We start from the raw sequence: 17,850 nt of genomic DNA on the forward strand, positions 1-17,850 counted from the left end.
CAAGCTCTGTGAGCCTCAGTTTCCTCATCTGTAAAGTGGAATCAGTATTACCTATAGTGCAGAGATGATATGAAGATCAGAAGAGACACTGTGCAAATACGTAGCACAGTGCCTGGTATGATGTAGCTACTTGATACATGTCAGTTTCTTCCCCAATTCCCCAGTCCCCTCTTCACCATCCTTGTCTAGCTGTTGACTCATGACTGAAATTCCTGTATTATAATTTCCATTCCAGAAGTACTTTATTAACAGTAAATACAACAAATGGAAAAATTTTCAACTATCATATTGTAAAAAAACAAAAACAACCAAAAAAAAAAAAAAAAAAAAACAGGGAAGCTGAGATTGGCAACAATAAACATCTCGTCTTTACAGTTCTTCAAGGGGTGGACCTCACCAGCGACACACTCTCCTGTTCAAACTAACTTCTATCTCAAGAAACTGCCTTAGAACTGGAGAGAAACCAGGAGTCCAGGCTTTAATGGAAATTGGACTGAGGGAGACTGTAGGGACTTTCAATAACCATAGTTTATAGTTTATTATAAAGTAGGTGGTTCTCCATATTGGGAGACACAGAACACTATAGCCCCTCTAGGCTATTTTTGGTTAAACCCCAAGCACTTGAGGCTGGGCACTGTAAAAGGTTCCCTCTAAATGTGCCCTTGTCTTCCCGTATTAGAGACGTGGCACACAACCAGATCAAGAACCGCGTCCCTTATGCGTGTGGGAATGGTTTGACGACTAATTAAGCACAGCCATGACACCGAGGGTCTCACAATGGCCTGTGGTGTCCAGCTTCTGCTTTCCGGTTGCTTTGTGCTGATCCAAAGTCAGGTGATCCTGAACAACCATGGTGTGGCCCCAGTCAGTCTTCTCACTATGGGGCTTCTGTCCCGGCGGGTGAGGAGAGGGCGAGGAGAGGGTGAGGAGAGCGGACTCCTTAGAGCTGGAGGAATTAGAGCTGCCACCAGGGGGCGCAGTGGACGCTCACCCGAAGACCGAGCTGATCCGAGGCTCCTGGAGGGAAGAGCGACGCCGTGGCATTCTCGGCAGAAATTTCCTTCTCGGTGCTATCTTCCTGTGGGTGAGTTTGAGGACACTTCTCCCGTCTGTGGTCTACCACAAAAGGCCCTCCCATCCAGCCCCTGAGAGTTGAGAGTCCTCACCCTCCATCTCCCGTCCGTGGCCAGTGGTTTTGCCTCTCGTGAAGCAGAGGCTGCCTTTGCTCCTGGGGATCTGGCAAATCCAGAGCCCGCCAGTTTCACCACTAGATTCTTTAAAAGTCAGAAATCTGTACGTAACGACACCAAACCATCCAGCCCTCTCATGCCCAAGGAGGTCAGGGTCTAGGGCCGTGACCCTCAAAGCGTGGTTCCCAGACCGGCCGCCATCAGCGTCAGCATCAGTTGGGACCGGATGATAAATGCACATTCTCGGGCCCACCCCCCTCTCCTAACTCCGAGACTCTGGGGGCGGGGCCGCGCCTTTGGTGCACTGCTAAGCCTGCGGGTGACTGTGGGTGGCTTCAGGGCGAGAGCCCGCGCCCTGGGGCCTCCCCCTTCTCCCGGGTGATTTTAGACGGTGAGGCAGGGGCCCGGGAGCCCCCTGAGATAGCCTCACTCTGGGCTCTATGGTCACGTGGGTTTTTTGAGGCATCCCTTCCCCACTTCCCCTCCCACTCCCCGTCTCCGGCCTTTAAAAGGAAGAAGATGCTCGTCGTTAAGTCATTTCTGGTCTTGCGGTCTCTCCTGTTACCGGACTTTTTGACACACACGGACACTCGCACCACCCCTGCTGTGGGGCCACTGCAAGCGGGGAGGCTGCAGGAGCCGCCGCATGAAACTTGCACCGCGGAGAGGAGGCGGCGAGCCGGGCTCCGGGGAGGGACCGTCCCGAGCTGCGACTGGCTTGGTGCTGCAGGTAAAGGCTGGCTTTCCAGGTGTGGGCTGAGCGAGGATGGGTCACTGTCCACAGTCGGTGGCCGCGAACCTGCGCGGGGAGCAGAATCACTCTGGGAAAATCACGTGTCGGCATTTTAGAGAAAGGAAGACCGGTGCTCGCCTGTAGAGTAGGTGGTCCCTTCGCTCAAGGTGTAATGTAATTGTCTGATTTTCTGTTTGGAATTCTGCAGTGGGAAACCAGTAGGACAATAAAAGATCGCGAAAAAAAAAAAATCCACTGCCTTGAGAACTACTGGAAACAGAAATTTCATGCTCTGACAGCATGTTTTCATTCAAGACTAGCAAGCTAACTTATTTAATTAACTTGTGCCTGAGAGCTCCACGTTGATTGTGCCAATGTAAATATCGTTTAAAAGAAAAACAAAATTCTTCTGTTTTTTCTCTCGATGTTTTTCGGGAGAGTGGGTGAAATGATGACGGTGGGAAAGTTGAACACAAAGCTTCATGCTTGAGTTTTGTGGGCCTGGGAAAATGGACCACGTATTAGGCAGATGACCAGCTTTTTTTTTTTTTTTTTTTTTACTGTATTCACTGGCATTCCTTTAGTCTATCAGAAAGCAGAGTTACTTCTTTCCCATGTGGATTGAACAAGATTACCATCTGGTCTGGTTTATTTGCTTAAGAGGGACTTAACTGCTGCAATCTTAACTCCTTGTGCTATCCTAGGAGCATGATTCATATTGGAAGCATAAAATTCAGTCAAGTGAATGCTATTTTTGTGAAAAGCAAAAATTTGGATTTCTGTGGTGGATTTATATTTAGGTAAGTAAGGGTGATTCGATTTTACTAGTGTACTATTCCTAGATTTTTTTAAAAGTAGTTTTTTGCTATAGGGTGAAGGAAAGATTTTGCTTTTTTTTTGTTAGAGTTCTAGTATTTACATGGCAATTTATTGGAAATTTTTACTTTTGTTATAAGTTTTTAAACTCACAGTGGCTATTTTACTGTGTGTGTGGAGAAAGATTTTTGTTATTTAAAAAGTGAACCTATGACAGGAAAGGTTTGTACTGTATTTTAAAAAAGTAATTGTACTGTGACTATGCAAAGAAATGACATACTTGTTCTTTGACTCCCATTTTTTTCTGAAGAATATCGGTTTGTACATACTGTCTAGAAGAGAGAAAATATAAGGCTCTGTTCATCAACAGATGTGAAAACATAAGTCTTAGGATTCCATTTTACTTTTAAGCATTTTTTTTTCAGTTGAATTATTAGAAAATTCTCCAGCCAGTCTCTGGTAACACTTCAGCCTTGCTCAAGGCGTATAATTCTCAAATCAATTATTAACACATTTAGGATACATTTCACAGTGGTTCTGAGAGACTTGAATAAATCTAATCATCTTTGGCATTTCTCAAAATTTATTTATGATACCAGAAAGGTAAAATTTAATAGTAAACTCGATCGTTAAAAATAAAATTAGTATTTAAATGATACTGGTATGTCCATTTTTAAGAATGACTGCAATTTTCAATAAATGTGTATCTACAAGGTAATGATTTAAAATACATCTTGGGGTTTAGTTGAATTTTAAGTCAATTTATATAAAATATATAAATATATGTAAGAAATAATTATACAAAATACCAAAGGCTGAACTTGAATCACTGGTAAGTTTTTAATTTTATTTTATTCATTTATCTTTTTTCTGTTAGTGTTTTTCAAGTGCCCTAAGGGAACTTAATGATAGTTCTCAATGAAAATAACATTGATACAATAACATTATCTAATGTACAGCCCATATTCAAAATTTCCCAACTGTCCCAATACTGTCCTTTATAGCTATTTTCTTCCTTCTTCCATGTTTCAGTCCAAGATCACTCATTACATTTAGTTGTTAGGTCTTCTGAATCTCCTTTAATCTAGACCAATCCCTCCACCTCTTTTGTCTTTCATACACTGACATCTTTGAAGTCTAGATCACTCACTTGTTGTGATTAGTTAGATTCAGGTTTATCTGCCCTTTCCTGCCCCCCCCCCATCAGTAATATGCTTACACAGAATCACTTGAGAAAAAGTTATGGAGACTTGTCAGAAAACTAAAATCCTTGAGAATCATATGCTTGAATGTTGGACTTTATAATTCACTGCCTAGCTCATTGCTTTAGAGATAATAGAATTTTTAAAAAGTCAGGCTTATTGCAGTACAATTTACACGTAGTAAACTTCAGCCTCTTTAGGTGTACCAGTCTATGAATTCTGACAGATGCGCAGTCATCTAACTACCATCACCAGGAAAGAACAGTTCCATCACCCCTGGAAGTCTGCTTATGCTTCTTTGCAGTCTTTGCACATCTCCAAACCCTGCAAATCACTAGTCTGTTCTCTGATTTTATAGTTTTGCCCTTCAGCATGTTTTTACTGAGAAATACTTGCCTTCCTTCCCTTTTGTCAAAAACGAAACTTCAGTTTTTCCTTTTTTTATGGGGCTGGGGTGGGGTTGTGGTATTTTTGCTTTAATCCTATCTATTTTGGGAAAAATTGAGAGAAAGACAAAGCTGTTTTGTAAATGGGAAACCAAAAACTTGGACTAAGTGTTGCATTCATATTGGGCTAAGAGATTTAATTCTTAGCAAATCTGGGTTCCATTGTGGTTTAAGCGTTTGGTAGCGATGTGCATCATTAGTTATCCCAAACTGAAATACAAGACCTTTTAAAAAAATATTTGTTACTGATATATATACATCATTAGAACACACTGTTGCTTTATAATCTTGGCATTTAAAATATACTTCTATTTTATTTGGGATTAAGAAAGCTTCCTCCAATTACACTTTGTCAATTAGTGAGGAGCAAAAGAGGAATTGAAAATGACAACTTGGAGACATTTAAATACAGCATGATTGTGATTGCATAAGTTAAAATAATAACTTCAAGAAGGGCTAAAGCCCTGTAGATATCAGGGCTTTTTCATTTCTGTGCCCATTCTTTCAAATCTAGACTTTGCTGTGGGACATGGATGCGAAATCTTTTGTAAACTAACGTTTCTTACTATTTGATTCATTGTTCAATTCAGTAAACACTCAAAGAGGAGCTTGCTATTGCTAGGCCCTGCTAATAAAGATATGTCCGATTGATATCTTTTTCCTTTTTCATTTGTGCTATGAAAAACAAGAGCCAGTATTTTAAATATACAACTTGCCTTTCAGAGAAGTCCAGTGGCAGTAAAAAGGATGTGCAAAGTGGCAAGATTATGAGGTATCTGCAAACTGGATAGCTGGAAGTGTTACAGCTTTTGAAAATTAAGGACTTTTAAGCATGGAATCTTTGTGTGGGTGTCCTTGAGAGGGCCGGAGAGTGAGGGTCACTTGGAAGGATGTGTTCCTAAGCCTGCATATGTTTCATCAAAGAATTACTGCACCATTCATTGGTAGATATTCTGTGTTCCACTGTCAAATTCAGAATGGAAGAGTTGAGTGTATTGAGTTTAGCTTCTTGATTGATCATGTCCTTTTCAATCTCCTCACCCAGAACTCTCCACTTCCCTGACTCAAATAAAAATTTGAATAAGGTCCAGTTTCCTAAGAGCAGAGTATCCTCTTTGACTGCTGTTGTTATTGGGAAGGAACAGAGACTTGCTTGTGGGCAAGAAGACACAAGACTCTCTGCCACACCCGTCTTAGAGTGTGATAATCTTGGAGCTGAGACTTCCTCTTACCCTATCCAAGCCCTCAGAATTCCATTTCCTATCCAACTTAATAAGCTTCAGTGGGCCCATAGGGGGAGGAACAGTCTAGAATATAGGCTTTTCTCATTTTGGAAGATACATGTACGTGTTTTAAAAGCTGCATGTAAATCAATCACTAATGATTGATTCTATGGTGATTTTGGAGTGGTTTTCATTTATTCCTAATGAATATTAAGTTGACCAAGAGCTTTAATATTTTGTCTTGCAAAAGATACATTTAAAGCTAATGATTGCCAAACAGCCACTCACACACGTCAAGGATGCTTGATCTTAAGAAATATTTTTTTTTTACCTTTTCCACGAAATCCCTTCTAGTTTCTACATTGTGGCTGGGGACATAATAACAGGTTTTTTTTTTTATGGCAGGGCACACCAATCTCAGTGTTTGAACTGAATGCTTGGGGAAGTATCCTGGGCAGGTGGAAGAAGAATGGGTATGACGTATCCAAGCTTTCCATGTCTGCAGACTTGGAATACGGTATCAGGAGGATTTGGCCTTTCACGCTTCACACATTGGTTGACAGGCTGCCATTAGCCCAGCTAAGGTTTCTGGCAATCTGTTTGGACCAGTGGTGATGGTTCATCTAAAGATGTTAAGAAAGTAAAATTAGGAGGCAAAAATCTTCAAGGTAGCCATAAAGGCATTTTAACTTAAATTGTCTGGGGAAATTGCCCAACACGTACCCAGTGGCATGCCAATAGACTGGCTTCATCCTCTTGGATATGTAATAATAGCTTCTAAAACACTTTCACACACATCATTTCATTTGATCCTTAAAGCACTGGTTGAGAGGTGCAGCCCATATTAGGTCCCCATTTCTACTGAAGATGTGGAAGCTAAGGGAGTTTATACAATAAAGATCACCTGGCTTTAAGACAGAGTGGGACTAGCACCTGTGTTCTGCTCTGTCCACTGGGCCAGATTCTCCATAAAGGCAGACATGGTGGTGACTGCCTTCTTATTCTTTAACTAAATGTGATAGGTACTTTGATAAAATCACTCTATTATTTTTTTAGTGTCTTTCTGCCATGTTTTCGTGCCACTGTTTGTCTTCTCCAGAGAATCACTGTCAATATTTGGATGTTTTTAGTAACTTTTCTTCTGTTTAACAGCCGTAATGTGTTTCTAGCCACCATGTTAGAACAGCATGTATAATCCCATGTGTGCAAAAAGCTTTCCTGCTGAATGCACAGCTGTGACCCAAGAGGTCCAAACACAGGTTTGTGTAGAGTGGTGGAAGAGAGAAATCTTTGGGCAAAAGACAGTCTGTTAGCCATGAAGGATATGGGCCAGCTGTTTCAGGCTATAGGAACTAATTAAAGAAAACTGACATGCAGGGAAATGGTTAATTCTTAGCATCAGGATGTCCGAGTGCATGTTCTTTTCTTGGCTAGGTGAAAGGCCATGCCTGCCATGTCCAGCAATTCACCTCTTTAGGCATTATTTTTCTCTGTTGTCCTAGATACTGTGGTCCCTGAAGCAATGCTTGGGCACTAAAACTAATGTCCTTGGGGAAATTCTGCCCTATACTGAGGAAGAAATGTGATCTTTTTAGGATTCTTTCCTTCAACCCGTTTATATCTCTGTTTCAGAGTAGAACTGCTCAAATTATAACCAGAATAGATTTGTTTATTCACTTTTATAGACCTCCAGTGGAGAAGACTCTTCTTTCGCTTCCTGTTCACTACCTCCCAGGACTCCTACAGTGATTTAAGTTCATCATCTCTTGTTGAGACTTTGCTTCAAAAAGAAAAAAGCCCTTTGCATTAACTACCAAGCCACTAATTATCCAAGGTACCACTGACAGATTACTTGTCACATGAATCTAGATACATCTGAAAGATAGCTGACCAAAAAAACAACATATCTTTTCATCACTGTCCAGAGCTCAGTTTTCTGACATTAATAATCATTGTACTATGGAAGTTCTAGAGGAGTGAGTCAATTGGTGTACAGATGTGAAGTCTGATTTATTGCCCGGACGAATCCTGGCATTTGCTGTTTGGTGGTGTGAATTTGACAGGTCACTTTGTTGTTGCTGAGAGAGAATGAATATTTCAGTTTTAGGTGAAAATGAGTGATTGGATTGGTTCTCTGCCCCCGAAGAGAGATGTCATATTTGTTTTAGACTTTGCATTTGCTTTGCAGCTGGGTAAATGGGAAGTGTTATTTTGAGTTCATGAATTTCCTTGTGACCATTCACTTTGCATCAGTAGAATCTTTATGTTTTTAAGAGGCCTAATAAAAGGAAAAGATAACAGTGGTTTTGTTGTGTTTGGCTTTGCTGAACTTATGCTAACATGCTAAATACATTTCTTTTGGCATGTTGTCTCAACATGAAAATCAGTAAAATCTTAATTGACCAAAATGTTCAGAGAATTTTTTGTTTAAAATATTTTGTTTAAAATATTTAATTATTTTTTCATTAACTGAAGATTAACTTGAATTCTCTTGTGTGAATTCTTATTCTAAAATTCACTGCTTTCCTGCCTCATAATTTCTGGAACATATTTAATCTTCATTTGATGATTGAGAGTCTTGACTGTGTCCTTTTTTAGTATAAGTTTATATTGAGTTTATACTCATATTTTAGTATAAGTTTATATATGAGATGTTAGCATAAAGGCACACTAACTTTTAGACATGCTTTTTATTTATTAAATTTGGCAGTCCATCTTGTTTTCTTGTAATTCTTTTGTTTGCTACAAGTTGAAGGAATGTAAAAATTATTGTCTGCAGATTACATTTTACTATTCATAAATATAATTTTGTATATGTTGACCTAAATATATTTTGCTCTCAATTGTTGTATAATGCATACTATTTAAATTGTGCTGTTGAAGTTTTTAAGTGTTTAACTTCAAATTTTTAAGTTTTTAAGTGATTAAATATTTGGCTATGTAAGAGGCTCAGATCATGTAGCAAAAACAATGCACTTAGGTATGATCATCAAGGTGTGGTATTCAAAAACTCAGTGAGTAGGTGTTTGAGTAGGTGGATGGAAATAAGAGAGATGTTTCAGGGTGGATTGAGGGATAAATGCCTCCTGACAATACTTCCTGTCTGTCCTAGAGTTGCCATCCTAAAGGTTGCTAGTGATCATGTTACCAATTCCTGTAGTGTCTCCTAAATTCAACAACTTCCTCTAACTTAGCTCATTTCCATGGATATCTAAATGTTCTTAAGCATCTCTGTGAAAACACCTTCCTTGATCCTATGTTCTTCTCCAACTGCCATTCTCTATCTCCCCCATTGTCAAATTTTTTGAAAAAGTTGCCTCACAGTTGATTAGAACTGCTGCCACCTTTGTATTAGTTCCTTATCATTTCGTGTGGTCTGTCCTGCTTCCTTCACCCTGCACATTGGATCCCCTGGCGTATATCTTGGGATGCATTTAGACTCCTCTCTTGAGCACAGTCATGCCTACTGAAGGTGCTCCCATTTTTTTTTTTTAATTAATACGCTTGAATTACTGAAGTTTATATTTTAAGCACACTTCTTCATATTCCTTCCTTACAACAAGTATTCATTGAGTTGTGGCAGAAAGTGAATAAGACATAGTTTGTGCCTTCAGTGAGCCCAACATCTAATTTTCTTACTTCTTACTATTCCACCTCACCTCTGCTTTCCAAGAAGTATTCAATGTGGTTCTAATCTAATAAGGAAGATTAGATTTGTATGTAAGCGATTATTGAGATGCAATGAGTATAAGAGTGCTAAAGTTTAAAATGCCCACCACTTTGCATTGTACTTTTCATAATTCTTATGGACATGTCAGGTTTTTGTAGGAAAATAGCAGATTAGAGAGGAATGATTGGGTGGGATAATGTAGTGGAATGCCTTGACTGTCAGAAGAGTGTCTTACTGCAGAGGAACAATCAGAGCTGGTCTTTAAGAATATTAATCTGGCAGCAACATGGAACTGGAAGAGTTAGGTGGAGAGAAGAGGCAATAAGGAGCCCATTACAGATGCACAGATAAGAGGTAATGAGAACTTGCCTGGATGGTGGCCAAGACAGAACATAGGAAAAGCACTATGGAGAAAAACATGGTGTGCCTTAGGTAAGGGGAGAAATTAAAGATAATGGTAATGAGGCTTTGTCATTAACACAAATATGAAAACAAGGAATTGTTTGGGAAGGAAAATGCTGAATTACACCATGGATATTGTATGAGTTATTTATTGCTGTATAACAAATTGCTTTAAAACTTAGCAGCTTAAAACAACAGACTTTATTATTTCATTATGTTTATGAGGGACAGGAATCTAGGAGCTGCTTAGCTGGGTTCTAATCATATTCTCTCCTGAGGTAGAGAATGTTGGGCTGCAGTCATCTCAGGTTCTGCTTCCACAGTGTCTCACTAGATAGCTGTTGCTGGAGGTCTCAACTCCTTGCTGGACGTTGGCAGGAGGCCTTGGTTCTTTGCCATGTGTACCTCTCCACAGGGCTACTTGAGTGTCCTCACAACACAGCAGATAGCTTCCACTAGAGCAAGTGATCCAAGAGAGAGAGCCAGGAGGAGGCTGCAGTACATTTTTTGACCTAGTCTTGGAAGTCGCGCTCCATCACTTCTGCCATAAACTATTCACTAGAAATGAGTCCAGTCTATATTCAAAGGGGGGATGGGGTAGGGTTAGGCTCCACATTTTGCAGAAAGAAGTATTGAAGAATTTGTAGACATTTTAAAACCATCAAAGATATATTATATTGTGAGGACAAATGGAGTGAGCAATCAAATGAAAACATCAAGAGGAAAGAATTGGGAGCTCTAGAGAGCCAAGAAATGACAGCTGAAGCTGAAAATATTGAAGATGGGCGCCTCTCAAGACAAGTTTCTTTTATTAATGCTCTCTCTCAACCAATTTCATTATTAATGCTTTTTATTCTCTTCTCCAGATATTCTTCCAATTATTCTAAACTTTTTAAAAAAGATTTCTATTTTTAATCTCGTTATTTTGTGTTTTTCTCCATAGCTTCTTAATATGAAAATTTTCATACTTTTAGAAAAATTGAAAGACTGGCATAATCAATATCTGTATACCTGCCATGCAGATAAAGTACTTGTTTACATTTTGACAATTTACTTTATCAATCTATGTATGTATACATATATTTTCTGAACAATTTATTAGGTGGCATTCTTGAGATAAAATACAGATCCTCTTAAAAATGCAAGGTACAGGTTTAGTTCTTTACCTTTAATTACCAATTTTCAGAGTGAGGAACTCATGTAATGGTCACTTGCAATGATAGCAAATAATTCTTTTTTCTCTCTTTTTTGATTATCACCATGGACTAATAGTCCAAAGAGTAAAAGCACACATAATTTTGCTATCTATTTCCAAATACCCTTTGAGTTTATACCATTTTATACTCCCACCAGGAATACTGGAGAGTCCCTGTGTTTCCACAACCTCACCCAAAGCATGTGTTATCAAATTTTTGAATTTTTGTCAAACATAATAGGTGAGAAAAGGCATCTTGTTGTAGTTTTAATTTGCATCTCTCTTATGAATGAGGTTGATTATCTTTTTATGTTTTTAAGAGCCATTTCCCTTCCTTTTTCTGTATTCTCTCTATTCACCTCTGTATTAGTTAGGGTTCTCCTTGGAAACAGAATCAATGAGAGATGTCTCTGATTATCAAATTGTAAAAGTGACTCACGCAACTGCAGGCACGCACAAGTCCAAATTCTGCAGAGCCGTCAACAAACTGTCAACTCCAAGGAAGACGTCCGACGAACTCCTCGGGAAACGAACTGACAACTTTGACGAACTCCTCAGGAAACGAACCGGCAACTTCAACGAGCTCCCCAGGAAATGCTTCACTGAGCAGCCAAAGAAGTAGTCAAGGTTCTTCTAACCGTCCGGCTTATAAGCCTCCAACTGATCACCCGGACCAAATCCAGACAATTGCATTCTTTCATTGTGGAAGCACGCCCCTTGATGAGTCATCAGTCAGCTGCAGTCAATTGACTGATGATCCAACGAACCAGCCCGTTGGTTTATTAACCAGCCTCAAATATCCTCACAGCAGTCGTCAGGCCAGTGCCCGCTTGACCAGACAGCTGGGCCACCTAGCCAAGTTGACACATGAACCCAACCATCACAGTCCACCCCTTGTCAACTTGGCAGTTGTACACATCACCTAAAACCATACCTTCAAAATGAACGTTACAGCTTATGCCATATGATAAGGGGATAAGACAGAGAAGAAAGCAAAAATATTTGCTTTACCGACAAATACAAACATAATCATAACAAAACGAGGAGGAAATATTCATGTCATCATAGTCCTCGTTTCTGTAACTGGTCACGTGGCCGTAGTTCATATTTATCACGACCTTCTTCCACTACTCATTCCATGTTCCTTTTTCCCTCAGCAAGCACTTCTGCTGGCCGTGGTTCTTTGCCTGGTGGGGTGACCCAAACCTTCATTCCTGAAGTTTCTTGGCCATTGGCAGTCCTGCCTGGATTGGGTTGTTGCAGTTTTCCATTGACTTGAATCACGGGGTATGGTAGTACTAAGAGACACCCTAGGGGATCTCCTGTATGCCAGGAAAACTCTTCTTTACTTCCATTGTGTAGTTGCAGTGCTATTTCCCCTTGATAGTCAGGATCAATCACCCCAGCCAGTACAGTAATCCCCTTACTTGCCTGTTGATTCAGAGGCATAAGAAGCCCAAAGTGGCCAGGTGGTGGTGTTAACTTCCGGTTCAATGGGATTATTGTTGTGTTTCCTGGTGGAAGCACTCCTCCTTTTGAAACCAAGACCTGTAGACCAGCAGAGCTTAAGCTTGCAGGGACAGGAAGCAAAAACTTACCTAGTGGGTCACTAGGAGTGATAGTGAGTGGTGCTACTCCTGTTTCCACCCCTTGATTCCTGGACCCATGAATCCTGGCTATGGGAGAAACAGCACCATAGAGTGGACACTGATTCAGAGCATACACAGCCTCCTGGAGAACACTGCCCCAGCCCTGCAAGGTATTGCCACCTAGTTGGCGCCGTAATTGAGTCTTCAATAGGCCATTCCACCGTTCTATCAACCCAGCTGCTTCTGGATGATGGGGAATATGGTAAGACCACAGAATTCCATGAGCATGTGCCCATCCCCTCACTTCATTTGCTGTGAAGTGGGTTCCTTGGTCCGAAGCAATGCTGTGTGGAATACCATGACGGTGGATGAGGCATTCTGTAAGTCCACATATTGTAGTTTTGGGAGAAGCATGTCGTGCAGGGAAGGCAAACCCATATCCGGAGTATGTGTCTATTCCAGTAAGAACAAATCGCTGCCCTTTCCATGATGGAAGTGGTCCGATGTAATCAACCTGCCACCAGGTAGCAGGCTGATCACCCCGAGGAATGGTGCCATATCGGGGACTGAGTGTGGGTCTCTGTTGCTGGCAAATTGGACACTCAGCAGTGGCTGTGGCCAGGTCAGCCTTGGTGAGTGGAAGTCCATGTTGCTGAGCCCATGCATAACCTCCATCCCTACCACCATGACCACTTTGTTCATGAGCCCATTGGGCAATGACAGGAGTTTCTGGGGAAAGAGGCTGACTGGTATCCACCAAACGGGTCATTTTATCCACTTGGTTATTAAAACCTTCTTCTGCTGAAGTCACCCTCTGGTGAGCATTCACATGGGACACAAATATCTTCATGTTGTTTGCCCACTCAGAAAGGTCTATCCACATACCCCTTCCCCAGACTTCTTTGTCACCAGTCTTCCAATTATGTTCCTTCCAAGTCCCTGACCATCCAGCCAAACCATTAGCAACAGCCCAGGAATCAGTATACAGACGCACCTCTGGTCAGTTCTCCTTCCAAGCAAAGTGAACAACCAGGTGCACTGCTCGAAGTTCTGCCCACTGGGAGGATTTCCCCTCACCACTGTCCTTCAGGGATATCCCAGAAAGGGGCTGCAGTGCTGCAGCTGTCCACTTTCAGGTGGTGCCTGCATATCGTGCAGAACCATCTGTAAACCAGGCCCGAGTCTTCTTTTCCTCAGTCAATTGACTGTAAGGAACTCCCCAAGATGCCATAGCTGTGGGCTGGGAAAGAGAAGGTAAGGTGGAAGGAGTGGGGGCCATGGGCATTTGGGCCACTTCCTCAAGTAACTTACTTGTACCTTCAGGACCTGCTCAAGCTCTATCTCGTATATACCATTTCCATTTTATGATGGAGTGCTGCTGTGCACGCCCAACTTTATGGCTTGGTGGGTCAGACAACACCCAGCTCATGATAGGTAACTCAGGTCTCATGGTAACTTGGTGGCCCATGGTTAAGCGTTCTGTCTCTACTAAGGCCCAGTAGCAGGCCAACAGCTGTTTCTCAAATGGAGAGTAGTTATCTGCAGAGGATGGGAAAGCTTTACTCCAAAATCCTAAGGGCCTGCGTTGTGATTCTCCTATAGGAGCCTGCCAAAGTCTCCAAACAGCATCTCTATTTGCCACTGACACCTCCAGCACCACTGGGTCAGCTGGATCATATGGTCCAAGCGGCAGAGCAGCTTGCACAGCAGCCTGGACCTGTTGCAGAGCCTCATCTTGCTCCAGTCCCCACTCAAAACTAGAAGCTTTTCTAGTCACTCGGTAAATGGGCCGGAGTAGCACACCTAAATGAGGAATATGTTGTCTGCAAAACCCAAAGAGGCCAACTAAGCGTTGTGCCTCTTTTTTGGTTGTAGGAGGGGCCAGATGCAGCAGCTTGTCCTTCACCTTAGAAGGAATATCTCGACAGGCCCCACACCACTGGACACCTAGAAATTTTACTGAGGTGGAAGGCCCCTGTATTTTTGTTGGATTTATCTCCCATCCTCTGCCACACAAATACCTCACCAACAAATCTAGAGTAGTTGCTACTTCTTGCTCACTAGGTCCAATCAACATGATATCATCAATATAATGGACCAGTGTGATGTCTTGTGGGAGGGAGAAATGATCAAGATCCCTGCGGACAATATTATGACATAGGGCTGGAGAGATGATATAACCCTGAGGTAGCACAGTGAATGTAAACTGCTGGCCTTGCCAGCTGAATGCAAACTGTTTCTGGTGGTCCTTGCTGACAGTAATTGAGAAAAAAGCATTTGCCTGATCAATAGCTGCATACCAGGTACCAGGGGATGTGTTGATTTGCTCAAGCAATGATACCACATCTGGGACAGCAGCTGCAATTGGAGTCACCACCTGGTTAAGCTTACGATAATCCACAGTCATCCTCCAAGACCCGTCTGTTTTCTGCACAGGCCAAATAGGAGAGTTGAATGGGGTTGTGGTGGGAATCACCACCCCTGCATCCTTCAAGTCCTTAAGAGTGGCATTAATCTCTGCAATCCCTCCAGGAATCCGGTATTGCTTTTGGTTCACTATTTTGCTAGGCAGGGGCAGTTCTAGTGGCTTCCACTTGGCCTTTCCCACCATAATAGCCCTCACTCCAGGAGTCAGGGAACCAATGTGAGGATTCTGCGAGTTGCTGAGTATGTCTATTCCAATTATGCATTCCGGCACTGGGGAAATAACCACAGAATGGGTCCGAGGACCCACTGGACCCACTGTGAGACGGACCTGGGCTAAAACTCCATCAATCACCTGACCTCCATAAGCCCCAACTCTGACTGGTGGACCAGAGTGACGTTTTGGGTCTCCGGGAATTAATGTCACTTCTGACCCAGTGTTTAAAAATCCATGATATATCTGATCATTCCCTTTTCCCCAATGCACAGTCACCTGGTAAAAGGCCGTAGGTCCCCCTGGGGAAGGCTGGGAGGAAGATTAACAGTATAAATTTTTGGCACTGTAACAGGGTCCTTCTCCAAGGGTACCCGGCCTTCCCTTCATTCAAGGGGTTCTGGATCTGTAAACTGTCTCAAGTCTGGAAATTGATTAAGGGGCCGTGACTCTGTTTTTGTAATTTAAGGGAGACTTTTGTTCCCGTGACCTAGAATTCTTCTGCTTATATAGTTCAAACAAGAATTTAGTCGATTGCCCATCTATTTTACTACTTGGTACTCCATGATCCACTAGCCAATGCCATAAGTCTTTGTGAGTCATATTATTTTGATTGCTGCTTTGACCCTGTTTTCTGTTATGGTAGCCATGCCCTCCTTGTCTGTGGCGATTAACTGCAGCCACTTGGCTTCTGCTGACTCGGGACCCAATTATCCCCATTGTGTTTAAGGATTCCAGTTCAGTGACAGCAGTTCCTATAGTAATATCTGACCTACAGAGAAGGGCAACTACAGAGCTCTTCAGGGATGATGGAGCTAGTTTCACAAATTTATTCCTTACAGTCCTGGTAAAAGGTGTGTCCTCTGGACATTCCAGGGCTGTGTGAGCAGGTCTTCCATGATAAATCCACTCTAACATTCCAATCTCTCTAAGCCTTTGAATCGCCTCCTCCACATTGTACCACGGCAGTTCTGGCATTTCAACTTCTGGTAATGCCGGCCACCTTTTGATCCATGTTTCAGCCAGCCACCCAAACAAACTGTTAACACCCTTTCTAACCCCTCAAGCTACAACATTGAATGCAGAATCTCTGCTTAGTGGACCCATATCAGTAAATTCAGCCTGATCCAACCTTATATTCCTTCCACCATTATCCCACACTCTTAATATCCATTCCCACACATATTCCCCTGGTTTCTGTCTGTATAAGTTGTGAAACTCATACAGTTCTTTTGGAGTATAGCGTACTTCCTCATGGGTCACACTTTGTACCTCACCCTTTGGGGCTTGTTGGGACTTGAGCCTAGTTATAGGTCTTGAAGCAAAAACTGGTGGTGGGGGTGGGTCATGAAAAGAATTAGAATTATCTCTCAAGCCATTCACCTCAGGACATTCTGTTGCATTTTCATCTCTTAAAACAGGATTAATCTCTCCAGACAAAAGAGTGAGGGCTGCTTCCTCAGGGGAGGTGATTACAGGATTAGCAGGCATTGAAGGGTTAATCTCTTTAGGTGGGGGTTGGGTGGGAGGCTCCTTAAGGCAGACTGGAGGTAGAGAAGCTGTTTCCCCAGGACAGCCCTCTGCAGGTAAATCTAACAATGACCCAGCAGAATCCAGGGTTCCAATGTCCTCACTGTCATTATTATCAATCCATATGTCCCCATCCCAAGTTTCTGGATCCCATTCTTTTCCAATCAATGCCTTTACTTTAACAGCAGACACCCTGAGAGGTTGAGATTTTAGTTTACGTTGTAAATGTGCTACTTGCACAGTGAGAGACTGTGTCTGATTTTCAGAAACTTCCAGACTGCGGGCACAGGAAATAAGATTTTCTTTCAGGGCACAGATGGAACCCTTTACATCTGTCATACGGCGTTCAAGTTTTGAATTTGAAGCCTTTAGCTCATCCCTTTCTCTTACAACTGTATCCAAAGTATCTAAGAGCAGCCAGCCAACATCATTATACCTCTTAATACTGCAAAACTCCGTGAAAATGTCGGAAACACTGTCACCCAGAGCCTCGCTTCGTACTAGAGTACAATTAGGAGAATCAAATGGTGCTATTTTGCATATTTCCTTTGCCAACTCCTGCCATGGACTGTCAGTGCCCTCTTGATTATTGGAAATAGAGTCATTAGTGCCTCTGAATCTAATCAGAGTAGAAAACAAATTGTAAAAGCCCATTTTAAGATTCCGTTTCTCAAGAACCACTCTCGGTACCAAGTTGTATTAGTTAGGGTTCTCCTTGGAAACAGAATCAATGAGAGACGTCTCTGATTATCAAATTGTAAAAGTGACTCACGCAACTGTGGGCACGCACAAGTCCAAACTCTGCAGAGCCGTCAACAAACTGTCAACTCCAAGGAAGACGTCCGACGACCTCCTCGGGAAACGAACCGACAACTTTGACGAACTCCTCAGGAAACGAATTGGCAACTTCGACGAGCTCCCCAGGAAATGCTTCACTGAGCAGCCGAAGAAGAAGTGAAGGTTCTTCTAACCGTCCAGCTTATAAGCCTCCAATTGATCTCCCGGACCAAATCCAGACAATTGCATTCTCTCATTGTGGAAGCACGCCCCTTGATGAGTCATCAGTCAGCTGCAGTCAATTGACTGATGATCCAACGAACCAGCCCGTTGGTTTATTAACCAGCCTCAAATATCCTCACAGCAATCGTCAGGCCAGTGCCCGCTTGACCAGACAGCTGGGCCACCTAGCCAAGTTGACACATGAACCCAGCCATCA

At 42.2% G+C, this 17,850-nt stretch overlaps 1 protein-coding gene across 3 annotated transcripts in view; it reads left to right on the forward strand.

The window, feature by feature from the left end:
• Positions 1-1,794: 1,794 nt before the first annotated feature.
• The window catches only part of ESR2 (estrogen receptor 2), a 115,493-nt gene continuing 99,437 nt past the window's right edge, over positions 1,795-17,850 (forward strand). For 2 of the 3 annotated variants that reach the window (XM_037832569.1, XM_037832567.1), the window contains exon 1: positions 1,795-1,920. The gene's annotated coding sequence lies outside the window, so the exon portion shown is untranslated. Of the gene's footprint in view, positions 1,921-2,635; positions 2,724-17,850 lie in introns of those variants that run through there. The other variant, XM_037832568.1, reaches the window with a different exon arrangement.

The sequence above is a fragment of the Choloepus didactylus genome, chromosome 4 (assembly GCF_015220235.1).
Source record: "Choloepus didactylus isolate mChoDid1 chromosome 4, mChoDid1.pri, whole genome shotgun sequence".
In the NCBI taxonomy this organism is placed as follows: Eukaryota; Metazoa; Chordata; class Mammalia; order Pilosa; family Megalonychidae; genus Choloepus; species Choloepus didactylus.